This window comes from Diabrotica virgifera, chromosome 8 (assembly GCF_917563875.1).
Source record: "Diabrotica virgifera virgifera chromosome 8, PGI_DIABVI_V3a".
Lineage (NCBI taxonomy): Eukaryota > Metazoa > Arthropoda > Insecta > Coleoptera > Chrysomelidae > Diabrotica > Diabrotica virgifera.
The window spans coordinates 26416988-26428753 of record NC_065450.1 but is presented as its reverse complement, the minus strand read 5'-3'; the positions used below and the strand labels follow the sequence as shown (position 1 = coordinate 26428753).

Below are 11766 nucleotides of genomic sequence, written 5' to 3'. Positions count from 1 at the left end.
TTTGATTTATTGTATTAGGGCAAACCTAAGTGAAAATATTTTCTAAAGAGCGAAGCCATGTTTTCCGTGAAAATGATCGATACGCTGAAACAAAAATGGCCACCATTGGCAAAATAGTTTTTTTAAAAATAAAATGGATGCAATTTTGTATACTCTATAAACTGAAGGTTAATTTGTAAAAAAATAAAAAATATTAAAAATAGTCAAGCAACCAACTTAATTTATATTGGACCACTTGGCATGGATTGACCCTGCTGTGAATGTGATATTATTTTCTTAAATCAATAAAATGGAAATAAAGCAAGCAGAAAATAATTTTTACAAAGAAGAATGTAAAATTAAAATCGAAAATTCTGGACAACCTGTGTGATGCTGTAATAGTTCCTATTCTGTTAAAACTTTAAAACTGAGATAGAGTAGAGACTGTAGAGAGTCTTTAAAACTGATAAAAGTAGTTATTTCTATGGTGGAAATTTTTTGGACCAAATAAATAGTGAAGACATCAAATAAAAGGAGGATAGATAATTCATGTCCAAAATGGTAAGTTTTTCTGATTATGTTTCCATAGGTCTCTGTAGTAAAATTAAATTAATTAAACATTAACACATTAATTAACTCATGCAAAGGCCAATTGTAGTGAACTACGATCGGAGTTTCCATTATTAACATGGAGTTTACACATGTAGTATGTACTCCTTCACTCCTTGTATGTACTTACATATTTCAAAAGCTAGGTACACACTTTCCAAAAAGATCAAGATCCAATTCACTGTAGAAAATACCTCATATATTTGTATAAGTTATTTTAAGATATTTAATTTTAATCAACATTATGATAGTTCACACTAAAAAATTCGTGTAAAATATTAATATATTTGGAAATAACCATATACCTAGTCGGTTTGCTAAACTCAGACACAACTGGCTAGTGATATTAGTCGGTATTTCTTTTTGGCCAATTTTGAGAAAATTGGCAAAATTACTAACTATTTAGTAATTATTTTTTTTTTGCCAATTTTACTAAATTGGCAAAATTACTTACTAAAATCAGTAGCCAGTTGTGTCTGAGTTTAGCGAACCAACTATATCAATAAAACAATCAGGATTTCTTAAAATGTAGTATGTTAAAGATGTCAGTTTTTTCTAAATAATAACAATAAATACAGAGCATCTATATTCATTGATAATAACTTATTTATTATTTACAACTATTCTTATTTTGACCTGATCTATGAATGATGTATAAGCAGACCTTATGATTCTAATGCCCGCATTACACGAGGCTAGATTTTCAAGCTAGCGCTTTTAAACAAGCAGGTTAGTATTACTAGCTCCATGTATACAGAATTAGCTTCGCATGTAGGCTAGTATGCTAATGAGAAAGACAGTAAGTCAGTGTCTTAAGCTAGGATCGGCTAATAGCATGGAGTTCTATTTTGTTAAGCTATTGGTTTTATTATCTTGGCATGTGTACCACCCTCGTCTGGCCCGCAAAGCTAGTGTTTTTAAACGGCAAGCGCATAATGTCGACCTGTTTTATTTTTTTAAAGAGATAACCACATACTTCTAAAACTCTTGCTGGTAAAGCGTTTTTGTGTGTGTTTTGTGTATTGGCACTGGTTTTCACAACCAACTGGCCAGTCAATTTCATAATGATTTTTTAGACTATAACTTATCACTAACTCAGGGGAGTAATATGTAGTGTGTATGTTGAGTAAGTGTCTTGTTACTTTGCAAAGTAGACGTCATTGTCTTTCCAAAGAGATGCTAATTGTATCCAAACATCTGCAGTCTCTCTGGTGAGTACCGATCCCACAAGGACAGAAATTACTTTCATTTATTAATTTAAAATAAACGAAAAACCCTGGTGAGATTCGAACTCACGACCATTCGACCTTTCGATCCAAAGGTACGCACCCTGACCACTGAGCCACAGAGGGGGTTAGTATGCTGTCGTTGACAGTTGTTGATCTCGCAATAGTACAGTGACTGGCTGAAAATTTTCCAGCCACATGTAAACCGTTCTAGCATGCGCCAAGCCAGGACAGTAACTCAAGCTAGGATACCAGGATATCTAGCTTACTATCCTAACTTGAATAACTAGCCTCGTGTGATCCTGGCTTAAGGGTTCAAAGATAGAGGGAAGTTACTAGGAATTGACAACTTCTCTGGTAGCAGGCTCAGGTTGACACAGAATTGTCAAGCTAATTATGATAATGATGTTATTTATGAAGTTCATAAAAAACTATTAAAAGATAATAAGTGATAATATGGTTTTTTTTTCAAAAATAATGAAGGTGGATCAAAATCAGTATGGTGGACTATCATTCGGTTATGATTATGATTTTGTAGTTTGTTCACATAAGTGAAAATAAATAATTTATTCTTTAAACTTAATTTTTGTTTTAGATTTTCTTCATAATAAATGAAGAACTGAAGTTATTGTAAAACCAGTGGCTGGACATTCTCCTGTCAAGAAGAACAACCCATTAGCAAGTGTGCAAAAGAAACAATGAAATTGTGAAATTTGTTTTAGGTTATTTACCTGTGTAGATTATTTGAAAAAACATTTAAGAGCACACACTGGAGAAAAACCTTATCAATGTGAAATCTGCGTTAAGCAATTTTCTCTAAATTCTCCTCTAAATCGACATAAATATATGATAGTTCATACTCGGGAAAAATCTCACAAATGTGAAATCGTTTACCACTGTGTGTCATATGAAAGCACATTTTAGAACACACAGTGGTAAAAAACCTTATGAATGCAACATTTGTAGTAAGCAATTGTTGACTGCAAAAACAAATTTAAATAAAAAAGTGACAAAGATGTGACAGAAATTTATTGTCTTCTTAGTTTTTATACCCTCAATCAGCTTGTAAATAGTATTCTTTTAAATGTACTTTAGTTCATCCTCATTTTTGCATATTTTCATTTTTAATTTGTCACATGTACCGCATGTATCTTTCTTTATGTTTCTTCATACTGATAATCAGGCTGTAAAACATGTTTTCATATATTTTACAATTAATAAAATTATCTGGATACATCTTCTAAGTTTCATAAATATGTAACAGTGAGAGTGTAGAGTGAAGGTAGATATTTCCTTGATGACTGCCTTCTTTTCATATTTATTCATATTCAAAATTTGTTTTTTTACACATTCTTCAATTTTCACTTATTATAATAAAATAATGTTATTAGTTAATTCAAACACACACTTTTATTTTGCAATAATAATCACAACGATGACACAACACTGTAGACTAATTTATAGGTTGTGTATGTTAAGTTGGTTGCTTATTACATTAAAATCTAACCATTAATAAGAGTACAAATCAAGTTGTCTCATTATTCACTAATAGATATACTGATATAGGCTGTACCAAAAGGAATATGTTGACATATCCCTTTGTACACTAAACTTTCTATACTATTTTGTAAGTACCTCTTTTGGAACAATCAACCTAACATACAATTTTTAGCTACAATGGCTTGTCCCCTTTTACCAACTTGGAATGGCGGCTCATTTTCTTCTTCTGCCGTAAGTTCGCTATAGTACTCATGCCATCTTTGTGTTTGCTCTTCTGTTGTTGTAAGCAGTTGTCCTTGTTTGTCTTTTAGTGGTGTGTCACTGTTGACATTCTTATTTGCAAGATGTTTAGTGGTTTTATATAGCTCTCTCTGATTATTTGTTTCGGCTACCTATTCTGCTAAGCGTGCCATCTCTGTCCATTCTCTTTTGTAATTCCCAGCACTCTTTTACTTGTCGTAATTCTCCTAATTCCTTTTACTTGTCCTAATTCTCATAATTCCTTTTACTTGTTTATTTATATCTGCATACTCTTGGGTTATTCTGATTTTATCTTCTAATTTTTGTATTCTATTTAGTTCGGCCTTTAAATCCTTTCTCTTTTTTATCAGTTGCCATGTGTTATCACCTAGCCACTCTGTTTTCTTTTCTCAGTTGTAGCCCAACACTTCTTGTGCAGTTTGGTGTACAGCCTCTTTGATTATCTCCCATTTGTTTGATATATTTGTCTGTGTGTTGTTTACAGTTTCTGTGTTCAACTTTATTTTGTTACTCCACATTTTTTGGGTTTCACTGTCTTTCAGTCGTTGTATATTATCTTCGTTTGTTATATTGTTTACTCCCTCTTTTGGCCTTGATTTTTACTTTTATTTCCGCTATTAGTAGGTAATGATGACTTCCTACATCTGCTGATCTTTTATTTCGTACACCTAGAAGGATACTTCTCCATTTTTTATTAATTAAGATGTGGTCTATGTGATTTTGCGTTTTATTATTTGGTGAGATCCAGGTTATTTTGTGGCAGTCTTTGTGTGAGAAAAACGTTCCTCCAATGACAAGATTGATTTCTAGGCTAAGTTCTATAAATTTCTCTCCATTGTTGTTTCTTTTCCCTAGTCCATATGTTCCCATGCATTTTGCCACTCCCTTACTGTCTTTGCCAACTTTCGCGTTCAGATCTCCCATGACTATGAGTATATCTCCTTTGGTCAGCTTTCCGATAGTATCTGTTAATTGTTGGTAGAAATTTTCTTTCTCATCTTCTGTAGGTGCGTAACATTGAATAATGGTTTAATAACAATAATAAATTTAATAATTATAAATAAATTGAGGAGAAATCTGTAAATTTATTAAGATTAGATAACAACAGAAGCTAAATATTTCATTACTTACAACTAATTAATATAAATTTTCTAAAAATATCTTGAACATTGACTTACTACATACCAATTGGATTTATTTTGACATATTTGGGAATTATGGTAACTGGAATAATTTTTATTTCAATAGAATTAACTATTTCAAATGGGAAATAAGCCACAATTTAACTAAAAAATGGTTTTAATAACGTTTTGACGTCCACATCGGATGTCGATGTCAAAAACAAAATATTAATGTTTAATTAATATTTTGTAATACCATTAATATTTTGTATTTTGATAACGACGTCCGATGCGGATGTTGTAACGATAATAAAATCATTTTTTTTTTATTAAAATTGGGGCTTATTTCCAATTTAGAATAGTTAATTACAAAAATGCCACAAGGAAATGGCTTGAGAACAACATTTTAATAAAATGTTATCTAATATTGATTTTTTTAGTGAACAGGTCAAAGTAAACAAGAGAAAGTATTTACAATTTTTTTTTAAGGTGTAAAGGTACTATTAATACTAGAAAATAATAAAATAGATTTCTCCTGAAGAAGTTTCTCCAGATGTTGGTATTTTGGAGGTTACTCATCTCGTCAAAAGTAGTAGATATTCGTTGCTGCTTTTGAGAATAGGGCAGTTCACGTGTTCTCACATCCTCACATGAAAATTCTTAGTGGGGAAAAACCTCACAAATGTGATTTTTTCTAAGCAGTATACTACTGCAACTCATTTGAAATTACTTTGAAAAAATAATGTGAATTTGATTGAATATTCTTACTAGTATGGTTTGAAGTGGTCTTAAAACCGTTTAAGAACACACTGAAGGAAAACCATATGAATGTGCGTGGAAGAAATGTGCTGTAAAATTTAAAGATAGTGATATGAAAGTTCTTGCTTAGATTTCCCAGATTTTTAATAAAGAATAAAAAAATTATAAACATCTATTAATTTAGTGTTTTATTTAGTTTGCAATAGTTATTTCCAGTAAAATTTTGCTTAAATTTTGTTCAGACATTTTCCATAGCAGCCAATTAAAATATGTTTTTATTGTACATTTATGGTAAAATCTAACAAAATTTAGTATAAGGTTCTAGAAATAAAAATGGATAAAAGTCGTTTTGGATATATGCATGGCAGGTCCACAACAGCAATTTTTATTTTAAGACAGCTAATGGAAAACTTGAGTGAAAGAGAAAGACTTGCACATAGTTTTTATTAATCTTGAGAAGGCATGTGGCAAAGCTACCAGAGACGTACTGGTACTAAGTAGGAAAGGAGTGCCAGCTGAATATGTGGTGCAAGATATATAATATGAGATGGTAACAATTAGCATTATAGCAAATGCATGTGAAATTGGTAAATTTTGAGTGAAATTAGGGTTCCCTGCTAAATTTATTCTCATTCATCCTGGATCAGATAATAGCTGAACTTTATTGGGAGATCCTTGGTTGTTAATGTAAGAAGATATTTTGTTGGTAGAAAAATTAGAGAGAACTGTAGGAAAAGTAAAGCAGTTAAGATAGGCGCTTGAAGAAAAAGGTTTAAACTTAAGTAGGACAAAACAGTATATTTTTTTAAAGATAGTATTCCAAATCTGCATAGATTAGTTAGCTTAAATAGACAAGAAATCACACAAGATAATAGTTTTATGTATCTGGGATCGACATTACTGGACATGGGGAAGTACATGGCCATGAAGTTAATAGAAGTAGAGAATTAGATGAAGTGGAAAGTGGTACGCGGAGTAGTGTGTGATAGAAAGCTACTAATAAAACTAAAAGGTAAGTTCTATAAGACTGGCTTAAGACCCACTATGTGAACTATGATGTATGGTACTGAATGTTGGGCAGAATACACTTCCGAATTTTATGTCTTGTTTTGATGTTTTTTCCTGTTAAAAAGTTGTGACCGGAAGTTTGACAAAAATGACTCAAAATTAGTGATATCCTATATCAGGGGTCACCAAATAGTTTCCCTGAGGGTCCGTTTCGACAACCTATGACACTTCTGAGGTCCGGATTTATGCTGCCTGTGTCTGACTGTTCTGATTCGGTTTCTTTGTGGATTCTTGTTAAAAAATATCCCCTATAAACAAATCAGAAGTGCGACGGGCGAAATTTTTGGGCAGAAATTGTTTTTTTAACAAATTCAAAGCATCACTTTTTTGCAGTGAAAATATGTTTTTAGCATTTTTGGGTCATCTTAAATAAAAAAGATCTGTCATTTTATTAAAACAGTTTTCAAACATTTAGTTTTCAGATTTTAAATCGCTTATAACTCAAAAACTATCAACTTTTCAGAAATATGACAAGATACCTTTATTGTTTATAATTACCCTAAAAATACATTTTTCGAGGCAAAAAAGTAATTTTGAATTTGCTTAAAAAATTGACACTTTTCTGATTGGTTTAAAGGGGACATTTTTAAACAGGAATCCGCAAAGAAATTGAGTCAGAAACATTTTTCATACGAAAGTGGCCTCACACATTACATCGACTAATATGAAAAGGAAAACTAATAATATCTGATTGTTTTTGGTTACTGTATACTTTTCTGTAAGTTTTCCTATTACAATAAATAAAATATAAATTCATTGTGTATTGTTTTGATGTTATTATCAGTATATTTTGAAAACAGCAGTATTGTAAATTGTTACTGAGAATATTTTAAAAATTAGGAATTTATATTTTGAATGCTAATGAAGTTTTTAGACATCTTCAATTTTGTAGAAAGGAAACTGAGGAATTTAAAATAAATAATCATAGTACAAAATGTTAATTAACATGTTATCTTTTCTACATTAGTTTCAATGCAAGGTGTTTGTTGCAAACTTATTAAGTCTGAAAATTATTTTAATTAAATGCACTTCTGAAAAGTACTCCTACTGTTTAACATTTAGTAGAGAAAAAATGAATATAAAAAATGCACATGACAATTTTATATCACAGCTTACTTAATTTCAAAAATCAGAGACAGAAATGAATTTTTTTATGTACAACCCGTCTGAAGCTTGGAGTGAGTTTAGTGCAACTGAGTCTCATTGGAGAGTTGAGATATTCATCTGTTAAGTGAGATATCTACCAATTTTTAACAAAGTTCATTCTTGATAAAGCGGCTTCGCACACATAAGTTGAGCCAAACTCAATTCGAATGTAGTAAAATAATAATACATTCGAATTATAAATTATATTTTGATTTGAGGATTTCAACTTTACAATACCAATTATAATAAAAACAGTACTTCAAAAGAACAAGTAGAGAACTATGAATACAACTTAACAATATTTTTACAATCACAACTTACATAAATAAAATTATGAAATTAAAAAATGTGACAAATTCAAGTATAAAAGGTACTCTTGCTTTAAGTCAGTAAAACACACCGTCCATACACTGGTTTCATAATAACGTCAGTTCTTCTTTTATTATGAAAATCTAAAATAAAAATTAGGCAAGTTTAAAAAATATAATTATATATTTATGTGTACAAAATCATAATTACAGTAGAACCTCGATTATCCGTCAGGGCACCGGACCAAGGGTATGACGGATAATCGAAAAGACGGTTAACAGAACATTAAAAAAAATTAAAAATTCATAGTACAACTCTCAAATTTCATTTGTATGGTTTGTTTGACAATATAAGAGGGATTTGTGTTCATACAATCAAATCAATTTAAAATATTCTGAAATAGGTGTTTGTTTTACTGTTGCTTCACATCTTGCGACGGCTGAATTTCTTAATCGGCATAATATCATGCAATCTACTTTATTGGCTTCTTCTTGTTGAGAATACCACTCGATGAATTATTGCATATGCGATGCAGCTTCTCTCTAGATTATTTATGCAAATCTTTGTTAGTTACAATAGGTCCATCAATATAGCTACAGTCAAATTCCAGGCCTGTGTCAGCTTCTGAATCTGTTTGGTCTGCCTTTGTTGCCATTTCAATTATTTCTTTATCTGTCAGCAATGGATAGCCGTTTGTGTCCTCACCCCAAATCAAATTAGCTTTTTTTATTTTTTTGCATTAAAATTATTGCTAATGTAGTCAATACAACTTTTGTATGTACCCTGACGGTTAACAGAGGTGACAGTTAATGGAGAGACAGTTAATCGAGGTTCAACTGTACAACCAAATGATAGTCCATCATACTGATTTTAATCTATCTTAATTATTTTTGAAAGGAAAAACCATACCACGTTATATTTTAAGGTATATTTAAAAAATACATATATAAACATTTGCAAAAACTTCCTATTAATAGTTTTTTATGGCTTTCAATTCTTCGTTGAGAATTGTAAGGTCTGCATACATATTATTCCCAAATAAGTATATTAATATTTTGCATGAATTTTTCAGTGTGGACTATCATAATGTTGATTTAAATTAAATCTCTTAAAACAATTTATACAAATATATAAGGTTTTTTCTACAGTGAACTTTCATATCGATGGCTTAGTGTGAAAACCTCGTATCTCAATTCTTTTCGAAAATGACATTTTGGTGGTTTTAGTTTGAAAACCTTGTATCTCGCCATTTAAACTGTTAGAAAAAATCCAAATACACTGGACTATTTTCTACAGCCGAAAAAAGAAACCATGTATATCAATCGCTCTCTTGATTTAGTGTGAATACCACCTATACATAACCAAGAATTTGGTACTTAATTTGAAGTGTTTGTTTGAGAGATTCTACTTGGAGAAGTGTTTTTTGTGAACAACAAAATGTACTCCGGCATATAGAAACATTTTATGAACCTTAAATCAAAAGATTTGTATTGTATCGACCTAGTATTTGGAGGTGAGCAATAAGCTATGAAAAATGAAAACCTCATAAATAATAATAAACACAACCTCATTTGAGATAAAACATGTATATCAAGATATACGAGGTTATCATAGTTACTTGGGCAAAGGCTCTATATACTGCAAGGATATTTATGTGTTTATCATAGTTAATATTTGTATTTAAAAAATGGCGACATTTAACACTTTTAGCTCTGGGCCAATATCAGATATTTGTTTCAATGTGCTCGAATTAAAAATATGTAACGTAATTTTTGTTTTTAGGTTATATTATGCAGAAAATCAGTTTTTTGTTTTTTGGTTTTCACACTAAGCCATCAATATGTTGAATTAAAGTACATTTTAGGCTACAGTGATGTACAATAATACAGATAAAATGTACTTTCACTAACACAAGTATATAATTTAAAACAAATTTAGTGATTAGAAGTCTAATGATCCAAAAATGCCAGTAGGTATCAGATCCATAGACATCGGATCTTTTTGGAAAGTGTGTACTTATCTTTTGAAATATGAAAGCATGTACATACAAGGAGTGAAGTACATATTTACATGTATAAACTCCATGTTAATAATGCAAACCCCGACCGTAGTTCACTACAATTGGCCTTTGCATGAGTTAATTAATGTGTTAATGTTTAATTAATTTAATTTTACTACAGATACCTATGGAAATATAATCAGAACAACTTACCATTTTTCACATAAATTTTCCTCCTTTTATTTGATGTCTTCAATAATAACTTCTCTATTTATTTGGTCCAAAGAATTTCCATCATAGAAATAACTATTTTTATCAGTTTTAAAGACTCTCTATCTCAGTTTTAACAGAATAGGAACATAATTATTACAGCATCACACAGGTTGTCCAGAACTTTCGATTTTAATTTTACATTGTTCCTTGTAAAAATTGTTTTCTGCTTGCTTCATTTCCATTTGATTGATTTAAGAAAATAATATCACATTCACAGTACATAATATACATAACTACCTATTATTAATATGAAAAATGTATGAAAATAAATTGGTAAATTAACCAAAACAACAAACAATTCCCAAACACAACCTCACAAAATTCATGAAAATCAGATGGCGGTCACGACCAATCGGCAAACGTATCCGCTCTCATCGGATGCGCACGGTGAAACGAATTTTGGACGACTTTGCGCAGATTCGCCAAATTGGAACATTGGCTGCGTTCACCAGAAATAATCGGTTTAAGTTTCAACTAAACAGCTATGTTGCAGCGCTTTAAAACTACGTTTAGTCTGGTGAATGGTATTTTTCCGTTTGACACTTTCATAGTTGGTTTTTTTGTGTTCCCACCTGTTCTATGTATGAACCTAACCTAAAACGAGATTCGTTGTTTTTGTTGATTTATTATACTTATCGTTCAACGATAAATTGGACGTATCTTAAACAAATTTAATTCAAAAATGGATAATATACTACCTTTATTGATGTTTGAGAATGAAATGAACAAGAAATAATTTTTGGTGCTGCTGGCTGTGCTGGACTTGGCAGAGCAGAACCATTGGATGACCCACCATAAATAAATAATAATTATCACGTAAATATGAATTATGTTGAAAATATTGTTCATTATACACAGATTTACAATTTCGTGAGCATATCCAATTATGTATCTCCTAAGTTTCAATTACTTTATAATTAAAATCATTGTAAAATAAATATTTTCAAATAATCGCGCCATTACAATATATTTCTTAAACACGTTCAATATTGAAGCGATACAAATACTACGTTCAATAAAATGGCGACCGCTTCGTCAACACGTTGAAGTTTAGGCTAAATTGACATGACGTTCACCCGAAAAATCTTAAACAGTTTCAGAGCGCTGACGTAGCGCACTGGTCTGGTGAACGCACCCATTGAAAACAATGCATTTTTCGGGGAGTGAGCTTACTGATTCCAGAGTGCGTCCAGGGAGAGTGTAGACAAGCCCGGAAACCAGAGCAAAATATGGCCGCCCTCAGTGATCACTGGTTGCCCTAGTCGCACACAAAAATATAAATTTTACATAACTGTCAGTTGTAAAAAGAAGATTAAGGTTATATAGAAACATTGCAAAAAATGCAAAATTATATTTTGATTAAATTAATGTTATGTTCTTTTATTAGAACTGCTTGTTTTGAGAAAGTCTGAAGTGCCATATTGATTCGGAGAAAAAAGACGTTAATTCATAACAGAAACTAAATGAATCTGAACCAAATCATTGTAAACAAAATTCTGGTCTCATTATGGATGGG

General features: G+C 31.0%; 2 long non-coding RNA genes across 3 annotated transcripts; one reads left to right on the top strand and one right to left on the bottom strand.

Annotated features, from left to right (window-relative positions):
* The first annotated feature begins 258 nt into the window (after positions 1-258).
* LOC126890713 (uncharacterized) lies at positions 259-2841 on the top strand. The gene is made up of 2 exons (XR_007700416.1): positions 259-540; positions 2410-2841. It is a non-coding gene; the product is annotated as an uncharacterized LOC126890713 (long non-coding RNA).
* A 1799-nt stretch (positions 2842-4640) lies between these two features.
* On the bottom strand, positions 4641-11531 carry LOC126890715 (uncharacterized). Of its 2 annotated transcripts, XR_007700419.1 has the most exons (3): positions 10949-11087; positions 10191-10844; positions 4641-8121 (listed from the first exon to the last, which is right to left on the bottom strand). It is a non-coding gene; the product is annotated as an uncharacterized LOC126890715 (long non-coding RNA). The 2 variants fall into 2 exon arrangements; XR_007700418.1 differs by having other exon boundaries at positions 10191-11531.
* Positions 11532-11766: the final 235 nt, after the last annotated feature.